We start from the raw sequence: 11,939 nt of genomic DNA, 5'->3' as shown, positions 1-11,939 counted from the left end.
TAACTCTGGTTGTGTTCAAACCATAAAAAACATTATTTGGCTATCTTGTATATGCGAAATAGTAAATTTAAATTATATTCGAATAAAAGATAAAAGTAATAGAGTGAGATATAAATATTTTTTTAAAAAACAATTCATAAGAAACATTTTAAAAATAATTTACAGTACATTAAATGATATTCAAAAATTAAATTGGAATCAAATCGGACAATGCTATAATGATTAATTGTTCTATTTTCTTAACCCTTGTTATGTCCAAAACTTAAAAAAGATCATTTGGGTCATCTTGTATAACCTAAATATTCATTTTAAAATAAATTTGAATAATAGATAACCGTAATTGAGTGAGATATGACTATTTATTTTAAACACAATACATCAAAATATTTTTAAAAATCATTTAGGGTTAATCAAATTATATCTAAAAATTAAATCAGAACAATCGTTAACGATATTAGTTATTACGCGTTCTTAACTCTGGTTGTGTTCAAACCGTAAAAAACATCATTTGGCTATCTTGTATATGCGAAATAGTAAATTTAAATTAGATTCTAATAATGGATAACAGTAATGGAGTGAGATTTAATTATTTTTTTAGAAAACAATTCATAAGAAAATTTTAAAAAATAATTTACAGTACATTAAATGAACTTCAAAAATTAAATTGGAATCAAATCGGACAATGCTGTAATGATTAATTGTTCTATTTTCTTAACCCTTGTTATGTCCAAAACTTAAAAAGGATCATTTGGGTCATTTTGTATAACCTAAATATTCATTTTAAAATAAATTTGAATAATAGATAACCGTAATTGAGGGAGATATGACTATTTATTTTAAACACAATACATCAAAATATTTTTAAAAATCATTTAGAATTAATCATATTATATCTAAAAATTAAATAGGAACAATCGTTAACGCTATTAGTTATTACATTTTCTTAACTCTGGTTGTGTTCAAACCGTAAAAAATATCATTTGGCTATTTTGTATATGCGAAATAGTAAATTTAAATTATATTCGAATAATAGATAACAGTAATGGAGTGAGTTTTAATAATTTTTTTAAAAATGCTATAATGATTAATTGTTCTATTTTCTTAACCCTTGTTATGTCCAAAACTTAAAAACGATCATTTGGGTCATCTTGTATAACCTAAATATTAATTTTAAAATAAATTTGAATAATAGATAACCCTAATTGAGTGAGATATGACTATTTTTTTTAAACACAATACATCAAAATATTTTTAAAAATCATTTAGGGTTAATCAAATTATATCTAAAAATTAAATCGGAACAATCGTTACCGCTATTAGTTATTACATTTTCTTAACTCTGGTTGTGTTCAAAACATAAAAAACATTATTTGGCTATCTTGTATATGCGAAATAGTAAATTTAAATTATATTCGAATAAAAGATAAAAGTAATAGAGTGAGATATAAATATTTTTTTAAAAAACAATTCATAAGAAATATTTTAAAAATAATTTACAGTACATTAAATGAAATTCAAAAATTAAATTGGAATCAAATCGGACAACGCTATAATGATTAATTGTTCTATTTTCTTAACCCTTGTTATGTCCAAAACTTAAAAAAGATCATTTGGGTCATCTTGTATAACATAAATATTCATTTTAAAATAAATTTGAATAATAGATAACCGTAATTGAGTGAGATATGACTATTTATTTTAAACACAATACATCAAAATATTTTTAAAAATCATTTAGGGTTAATCAAATTATATCTAAAAATTAAATCAGAACAATCGTTAACAATATTAGTTATTACGCGTTCTTAACTCTGGTTGTGTTCAAACCGTAAAAAACATCATTTGGCTATCTTGTATATGCGAAATAGTAAATTTAAATTAGATTCTAATAATAGATAACAGTAATGGAGTGATATTTAATTATTTTTTTAGATAACAATTCATAAGAAAATTTTTAAAAATAATTTACAGTACATTAAATGAACTTCAAAAATTAAATTGGAATCAAATCGGACAATGCTGTAATGATTAATTGTTCTGTTTTCTTAACCCTTGTTATGTCCAAAACTTAAAAACGATCATTTGGGTCATCTTGTATAACCTAAATATTAATTTTAAAATAAATTTGAATAATAGATGACCCTAATTGAGTGAGATATGACTATTTTTTTTAAACACAATACATCAAAATATTTTTAAAAATCATTTAGGGTTAATCAAATTATATCTAAAAATTAAATCGGAACAATCGTTACGGCTATTAGTTATTACATTTTCTTAACTCTGGTTGTGTTCAAACCATAAAAAACCATATTTGGCTATCTTGTATATGCGAAATAGTAAATTTAAATTATATTCGAATAAAAGATAAAAGTAATAGAGTGAGATATAAATATTTTTTTAAAAAACAATTCATAAGAAACATTTTAAAAATAATTTACAGTGCATTAAATGAAATTCAAAAATTAAATTGGAATCAAATCGGACAATGCTATAATGATTAATTGTTCTATTTTCTTAACCCTTGTTATGTCCAAAACTTAAAAAAGATCATTTGGGTCATCTTGTATAACCTAAATATTCATTTTAAAATAAATTTGAATAATAGATAACCGTAATTGAGTGAGATATGACTATTTATTTTAAACACAATACATCAAAATATTTTTAAAAATCATTTAGGGTTAATCAAATTATATCTAAAAATTAAATCAGAACAATCGTTAACGATATTAGTTATTACATTTTCTTAACTCTGGTTGTGTTCAAACCATAAAAAACATTATTTGGCTATCTTGTATATGCGAAATATTAAATTTAAATTATATTTGAATAAAAGATAAAAGTAATAGAGTAAGATATAAATATTTTTTTAAAAAACAATTCATAAGAAACATTTTAAAAATAATTTACAGTACATTAAATGAACTTCAAAAATTAAATTGGAATCAAATCGGACAATGCTATAATGATTAATTGTTCTATTTTCTTAACCCTTGTTATGTCCAAAACTTAAAAAAGATCATTTGGGTCATCTTGTATAACCTAAATATTCATTTTAAAATAAATTTGAATAATAGATAACCGTAATTGAGTGAGATATGACTATTTATTTTAAACACAATACATCAAAATATTTTTAAAAATCATTTAGGGTTAATCAAATTATATCTAAAAATTAAATCAGAACAATCGTTAACGATATTAGTTATTACGCGTTCTTAACTCTGGTTGTGTTCAAACCGTAAAAAACATCATTTGGCTATCTACAATGCGAAATAGTAAATTTAAATTAGATTCTAATAATAGATAACAGTAATGGAGTGAAATTTAATTATTTTTTTAGAAAACAATTCATAAGAAAATTTTAAAAAATAATTTACAGTACATTAAATGAACTTCAAAAATTAAATTGGAATCAAATCGGACAATGCTGTAATGATTAATTGTTCTATTTTCTTAACCCTTGTTATGTCCAAAACTTAAAAACGATCATTTGGGTCATCTTGTATAACCTAAATATTAATTTTAAAATAAATTTGAATAATAGATAACCCTAATTGAGTATGATATGACTATTTTTTTTAAACAAAATACATCAAAATATTTTTAAAAATCATTTAGGGTTAATCAAATTATATCTAAAAATTAAATCGGAACAATCGTTACCGCTATTAGTTATTACATTTTCTTAACTCTGGTTGTGTTCAAACCATAAAAAACATTATTTGGCTATCTTGTATATGCGAAATAGTAAATTTAAATTATATTCGAATAAAAGATAAAAGTAATAGAGTGAGATATAAATATTTTTTTAAAAAACAATTTATAAGAAACATTTTAAAAATAATTTACAGTACATTAAATGAAATTCAAAAATTAAATTGGAATCAAATCGGACAATGCTATAATGATTAATTGTTCTATTTTCTTAACCCTTGTTATGTCCAAAACTTAAAAAAGATCATTTGGGTCATCTTGTATAACCTAAATATTCATTTTAAAATAAATTTGAATAATAGATAACCGTAATTGAGTGAGATATGACTATTTATTTTAAACACAATACATCAAAATATTTTTAAAAATCATTTAGGGTTAATCAAATTATATTATTATGAAAATGTAAATACGTTAATTATTCTGCTAGTTTTTGTACAATTTTATTAGTATTCTGTAGTTAAAGTTGATTCGTAGGGTTTCTTTAGGGTTCTACTTACGTTTGGTTTATTATTTTCATCTATAGTGTTTAGTTTTTAAGTAGTTCATCTTGTTTGAGAGCCCCATTTTGGCCCCAATTTAGGTTATTTAGGTTATATTATTGTAAATCCCTGTAGTTCTAATTTTCTAGAATTTGTATACTTGCTTGCTTTGACTGTCAGTATTCTCCTAAAATTATTGGTCTCTTTGGGCAAAAACAATGAAGATAATTCTAAATATTTCGAAACTGTTCCATCGGGTTTTAAAAAGGACGCGCTTCGTGACAAATCATTCAGTTTTAATTGTTTAGTCAGTTTTTACCTTGGAAACAATTAAACGACAGTCAAGGCGAGTTAGGTTAGTGTTTTTGACGTTGACAATAAAGGTGTGTTCCCGAATTTCGTTACAATTGGTGTCAGAAGTAAAGGATATTTGGAAGCTCATTTTAGTGGATGCCTTTAACAAGAACTCAGGCCAAGATGGAGACCGAGAAATTGATGGAGCTGCTATTGAGGAAGTTTGACGAGCAAAAAGTAGAACAAGAAGAACGAGAGCGTAAGCAGAGGAAAGAACAAGAAGAACGAGACCGCAAACAAGAAGAAAGAGATCGTAAACAGAAAGAAGAACAAGAAGAACGAGACCGCAAGCAAGAAGAACGAGACCGTAAACAGAAGGAAGAACAAGAAGAACGAGACCGCAAACAAGAAGAAAGAGACCGTAAACAAAAGGAAGAACAAGAAGAACGAGACCGTAAACAAGAAGAACGAGACCGTAAACAGAGGGAAGAACAGGAAGAGCGAGATAAGAAACAGGACAATTAAATCTGACCTGAAGAAAGAAAATGAAGACCTGATTCGAACCATGAAAGATGACTTACTGAATTTAAAAGATAATCTTAAAAAGGAGCAGGAAGAACGAGACAGAAAACAAGAGGAACGAGTTTTACAACTTAAAGAAGATCTGGAGAAGAATCAGAAACAATTAATGACTAACTTTGAAGCAATAGTAGAAGAAGAATTGGGACAAGTACAAAAAAAGATCCAAGAACTAGAGATGAAAGTAAAACAGACCCCTCTTTATCCCGATCCTAGAATGCAAACAATGATGAAAGTAAAGCCACCAAAATTCGACGGCAAAGAAGCATGGAGTACCTATTTAAATCAATTTGAGGCCGCTGCTAGGGGAAATCGCTGGGATAACGAAGAAAAGGCAATCAATCTTAAGCTAAGCCTTAGAGGAGAAGCTACAGAAATATTAAGAATGGTGCCATCTGAGGATCAGCTCAATTTCGACGTACTGGTGCGTACCTTAGAGATGAGATACGGTGAAGCCCATCTACAACAAGTGTACCAGGCTCAATTGAAATCTAGAAGACAACAACCCGAGGAAGGACTTCAACAGTTTGAGGCCGATGTTGCTCGATTAGTAAATCTGGCTTACCCTTCAGCCCCAACAGAGTTCCGAGAACAAATTTCTATAAATTATTTTATTGACGGAGTTCGAGATCCAGATACTAACCACGCCCTAAGGATGGCTCATCATAAAAGTATTTCAGAAGCTTTGGCCCATGGACTAGAGTATGAGGCAGCTTTTCAAGCAACTAGAAGGCAGACACGAATAAGACAAATCAGAACTCCGGAAAGTGATCTCGAAGATCGCCTAAAGAAGATTGAATCATTATTAGCGAGGAAACCTAAAAGACCATTGCAATGCTGGAATTGTAATGAGGAGGGGCACCTTAAACGTCAATGCCCCAAGCCTTTAAGAGATGGGTGCTACCAAGCCCCACGTATAAGACTAAACCGGCTGCCACATCCTGGAGAGAGCTTGGTAGTACCGGGAAAAATATGCGGCCGTGAATGTGAGATGGTAGTGGATACAGGATCAAGTCATACTATCGTGAAGCCGAACATCGTAGCACACTGTAGGCTTTCAGCACCACCCAATTTAATTCTGGAGTCTGCAAATGGAAAAAGGATCCCGATTCTTGGATTGCATGAAGCTACAGTCACCATTGGCTTAACAACATTTCAACAGCCAGTATTAGTGGCAGAAATCATGGATGATGTCATATTAGGATTAGATGTTATGAATGCTCAGCAGTTTAAAATGGATGTATATAACCGGATATTGACGACGAGAAATGAAGAGATTTTTATGCACCACCTATATGAAGATAAAGTAAATACCAGAGTCGTTAAGTTATTCAAGGATATTACCATACCAGCAAATTCAGAGGTGGTGATTAATGCTACAACTGGAGGAAAAGAGGGAGAAACTGTTTTGATTGAGCCCATGGAAAACTGCAAACTATATGGTAAAGGAATTTTTCCAGCCAAGACTTTATCTACGCAGAAGAAATCTACTGTTTTGGTTCGAATGGTAAATTTAAAAGGATATGATCAACACCTGAAACAAGGAGAGAACATTGGCGTATGCTCTGAAGTAGTGGCAGTCATGAAAAATGCTGATAGAAGTCGTTATTCAAACAGACCTTTTCCTGTATGTTTACAAAACCTATTTGAAGAATCATCTGCCAATTTAACCATGGACCAGTGTAGTAAATTGCGACGTCTTCTTGAAGAAAATCAAGATGTGTTTTCCTTGCACGATAATGACCTGGGAAGAACTGATTTGGTGCAGCATCGAATTAACACTGGAGACAATGCTCCGATTAAACAAGCACCTCGAAGAATTCCGATAGCTAAACAAGGAGAAGTTTCCTCAATGCTTCAAGAAATGAGGACACAAGGAGTGATAGAACCTTCTCAGAGTCCTTGGACATCTCCAGTTGTGCTAGTAAAGAAAAAGGATGGATCCACTAGATTTTGTGTAGACTATCGGCGACTGAATGACATTACCAAGAAAGACAGTTATCCCCTACCAAGAATTGACGACACCCTGGACACGTTATCAGGTTCACAATGGTTCTCAACACTCGATCTAAAGAGTGGATACTGGCAGGTAAAGATGCATCCAGAAGATAAAGAAAAGACCGCATTCTCGACTGGAACGGGACTTTGGCAGTTTACAGTAATGCCCTTTGGACTCTGCAATGCTCCAGCTACGTTTGAGAGACTTATGGAAACAGTTTTACGTGGAATGACTTGGGAATCATGTTTGGTTTATCTGGATGACGTCATCATACTGGGAAAAACATTTGAAGATCATTTAAAGAATATTCAAGAGGTATTTGTTAAACTGCGAGAGGCCAACCTGAAGCTAAGTCCTAAAAAATGTTGCTTATTTCAAAAAGAAGTTCGATACCTTGGCCATGTAATATCAGAAAAAGGTGTCAAGACTGATCCAGATAAAGTAGAGGCAATCGAAAATTGGCCACGACCCACTGATAAACACCAGTTAAGAAGCTTTCTGGGCCTTTGTACCTATTACAGAAGATTTGTAAGAAATTTCGCTAATCTTGCAAAGCCTCTACATAAGCTCACGGAGGACAAAATGGTATTTAGTTGGTCAACAGACTGTGAAGAAGCATTTCAACGGTTAAAAAGAGCACTATGCACATCTCCAATTTTAACATATCCGATTCCTGGACAACCTTTTATTTTGGATACCGATGCGAGTAATGTTGGAATTGGGGCCGTTCTATCACAAAAATATGAAGATGGCGAGCACGTGATAGCTTATTTCAGTAAAACGTTATCAAAACCAGAAAGAAACTATTGTGTCACCAGACGAGAGCTATTGTCAGCAGTAAAAGCTATTGAACATTTCCATAAATATTTGTATGGTCAACGATTTATCCTTAGAACCGACCATGCTTCGTTGAAATGGCTGTTTCAGTTTAAAAATCCCGAAGGACAAATAGCAAGGTGGCTTCAACGATTACAAGAGTATGACTTTACAATAGAACATAGGAAAGGCGCATATCACCAAAATGCCGATGCTTTATCGAGAAGACCCTGTATTGAAACATGTCAACATTGTTTTAAAAAGGAATCAAAACAGCATCCAGAGATATTTACTTGTAATCGTCTTGGCCTTCACAGTTCTAAAGAGTGGGATGTAGCTAGTTTAATCCAAGATCAGTGTGATGACCCAGTATTTGGTCTTATTTACGAACTGAAATCTCGAGAAATTTCAAAACCAGAATGGAAAGACATTTCTGACAAATCTCCAGAACTTAAAGCTTATTGGTCTCAATGGAATTCATTGGTTATAAAAGATGGATTATTAAAAAGAGTCTGGGAGAGCGTAGATGGAAAAGAAAAGACATATCTGACAGTCCTTCCTCGAAAACGTATTCCGGAAGTCCTTGAAGCTGTTCATGGCGGTGTCGGCGGAGGACATTTTGGAGTTAGTAAGACCTTGGCAAAAGTGAGAGAACGGTTTTACTGGCTGAACAGTCATCAAGATGTTGAACGCTGGTGCCGAGAGTGTGAGCAGTGTTCGTCAAGCAAGGGCCCAAAAACCCGGACAAGAGGAAAGATGATGCAGTATCTTGTTGGTGCACCCTTTGAACGAATTGCCATAGACGTAGCAGGACCCTTTCCTACTAGTAGCTCCGGAAACCGATATGCTCTTGTTGCTATGGATTACTTTAGTAAGTGGCCCGAGGTGTATCCGATTCCAAACCAAGAAGCAACGACAGTAGCTGAAGTGCTGTTCCAGAACTGGATTTGTCGATTTGGTGTACCCAGAGAAATACATTCAGACCAAGGAAGGAACTTTGAGTCACAAATATTCCAACAAGTATGCCAGTTGCTGGGAATCAATAAGACCCGTACAACCCCACTACACCCTCAGTCTGATGGAATGGTTGAAAGATTTAACCGCACATTTGAAACCTATTTAAAGATGGTAGTAAACTCTAAGCAAACCGACTGGGATACCTGTATACAACCATTCCTATTGGCATATCGTTCTTCTATCCACAAGTCAACTGGAAAAAGCCCGGCAAAAGTTGTCTACGGTGATGAACTTCGTTTACCTTTGGACATTATTACTGGAAGACCCCATAAGTCTGAAACCCTTGAGGAGTACGTCGACCATTTACAAGAGCGTTTACAAATTGTTCACGAACAAGCACGGGATAAACTTCATCTAGAAAGTAACAGAATGAAATCACGTTATGACATAAAGGCAAATTCTACCGGTTTTAATCCTGGGGATAAAGTCTGGTTATACAATCCACGGAGGACGAAGGGCAAGTCACCAAAGCTCCAGAAGGATTGGGAAGGTCCATTCAATGTGGTCACCAGAATCAACGACGTGGTGTACCGTATCCAACGACATCCGACAGCGAAGATGAAAATTGTAAACATCGTCCGGCTAGCGCCCTATCATGACTCAGGTGGTCCCATGTTTGATCGGGACGATCAAACTTGAGAGGGGAGCACTATTATGAAAATGTAAATACGTTAATTATTCTGCTAGTTTTTGTACAATTTTATTAGTATTCTGTAGTTAAAGTTGATTCGTAGGGTTTCTTTAGGGTTCTACTTACGTTTGGTTTATTATTTTCATCTATAGTGTTTAGTTTTTAAGTAGTTCATCTTGTTTGAGAGCCCCATTTTGGCCCCAATTTAGGTTATTTAGGTTATATTATTGTAAATCCCTGTAGTTCTAATTTTCTAGAATTTGTATACTTGCTTGCTTTGACTGTCAGTATTCTCCTAAAATTATTGGTCTCTTTGGGCAAAAACAATGAAGATAATTCTAAATATTTCGAAACTGTTCCATCGGGTTTTAAAAAGGACGCGCTTCGTGACAAATCATTCAGTTTTAATTGTTTAGTCAGTTTTTACCTTGGAAACAATTAAACGACAGTCAAGGCGAGTTAGGTTAGTGTTTTTGACGTTGACAATAAAGGTGTGTTCCCGAATTTCGTTACAATATCTAAAAATTAAATCAGAACAATCGTTAACGATATTAGTTATTACATTTTCTTAACTCTGGTTGTGTTCAAACCATAAAAAACATTATTTGGCTATCTTGTATATGCGAAATAGTAAATTTAAATTAGATTCTAATAATAGATAACAGTAATGGAGTGAGATTTAATTATTTTTTTAGAAAACAATTTATAAGAAAATTTTTAAAAATAATTTACAGTACATTAAATGAACTTCAAAAATTAAATTGGAATCAAATCGGACAATGCTGTAATGATTAAATGTTCTATTTTCTTAGCCCTTGTTATGTCCAAAACTTAAAAAGGATCATTTGGGTCATTTTGTATAACCTAAATATTCATTTTAAAATAAATTTGAATAATAGATAACCGTAATTAAGGGAGATATGACTATTTATTTTAAACACAATACATCAAAATATTTTTAAATATCATTTAGGGTTAATCAAATTATATCTAAAAATTAAATAGGAACAATCGTTACCGCTATTAGTTATTACATTTTCTTAACTCTGGTTGTGTCCAAACCATAAAAAACATTATTTGGCTATCTTGTATATGCGAAATAGTAAATTTAAATTATATTCGAATAAAAGATAAAAGTAATAGAGTGAGATATAAATATTTTTTTAAAAAACAATTCATAAGAAACATTTTAAAAATAATTTACAGTACATTAAATGAAATTCAAAAATTAAATTGAAATCAAATCGGACAATGCTATAATGATTAATTGTTCTATTTTCTTAACCCTTGTTATGTCCAAAACTTAAAAAAGATCATTTGGGTCATCTTGTATAACCTAAATATTCATTTTAAAATAAATTTGAATAATAGATAACCGTAATTGAGTGAGATATGACTATTTATTTTAAACACAATACATCAAAATATTTTTAAAAATCATTTAGGGTTAGTCAAATTATATCTAAAAATTAAATCAGAACAATCGTTAACGATATTAGTTATTACATTTTCTTAACTCTGATTGTGTTCAAACCATAAAAAACATTATTTGGCTATCTTGTATATGCGAAATAGTAAATTTAAATTAGATTCTAATAATAGATAACAGTAATGAAGTGAGATTTAATTATTTTTTTAGAAAACAATTCATAAGAAAATTTTTAAAAATAATTTACAGTACATTAAATGAACTTCAAAAATTAAATTGGAATCAAATCGGACAATGCTGTAATGATTAATTGTTCTATTTTCTTAGCCCTTGTTATGTCCAAAACTTAAAAAGGATCATTTGGGTCATTTTGTATAACCTAAATATTCATTTTAAAATAAATTTGAATAATAGATAACCGTAATTAAGGGAGATATGACTATTTATTTTAAACACAATACATCAAAATATTTTTAAAAATCAATTAGAATTAATCAAATTATATCTAAAAATTAAATAGGAACAATCGTTAACGCTATTAGTTATTACATTTTTTTAACTCTGGTTGTGTTCAAACCGTAAAAAGTATCATTTGGCTATCTTGTATATGCGAAATAGTAAATTTAAATTATATTCGAATAATAGATAACAGTAATGGAGTGAGATTTAATAATTTTTTTAAAAATGCTATAATGATTAATTGTTCTATTTTCTTAACCCTTGTTATGTCCAAAACTTAAAAACGATCATTTGGGTCATCTTGTATAACCTAAATATTAATTTTAAAATAAATTTGAATAATAGATGACCGTAATTGAGTGAGATATGACTATTTATTTTAAACACAATACATCAAAATATTTTTAAAAATCATTTAGGGTTAATCAAATTATATCTAAAAATTAAATCAGAACAATCGTTAACGATATTAGTTATTACGCGTTCTTAACTCTGGTTGTGTCCAAACCGTAA

Source organism: Anthonomus grandis, unplaced genomic scaffold (assembly GCF_022605725.1).
Source record: "Anthonomus grandis grandis unplaced genomic scaffold, icAntGran1.3 ctg00000300.1, whole genome shotgun sequence".
Lineage (NCBI taxonomy): Eukaryota > Metazoa > Arthropoda > Insecta > Coleoptera > Curculionidae > Anthonomus > Anthonomus grandis.
The sequence above is the reverse complement of the archived record's forward strand: the minus strand, read 5'-3'. Positions refer to the sequence as shown.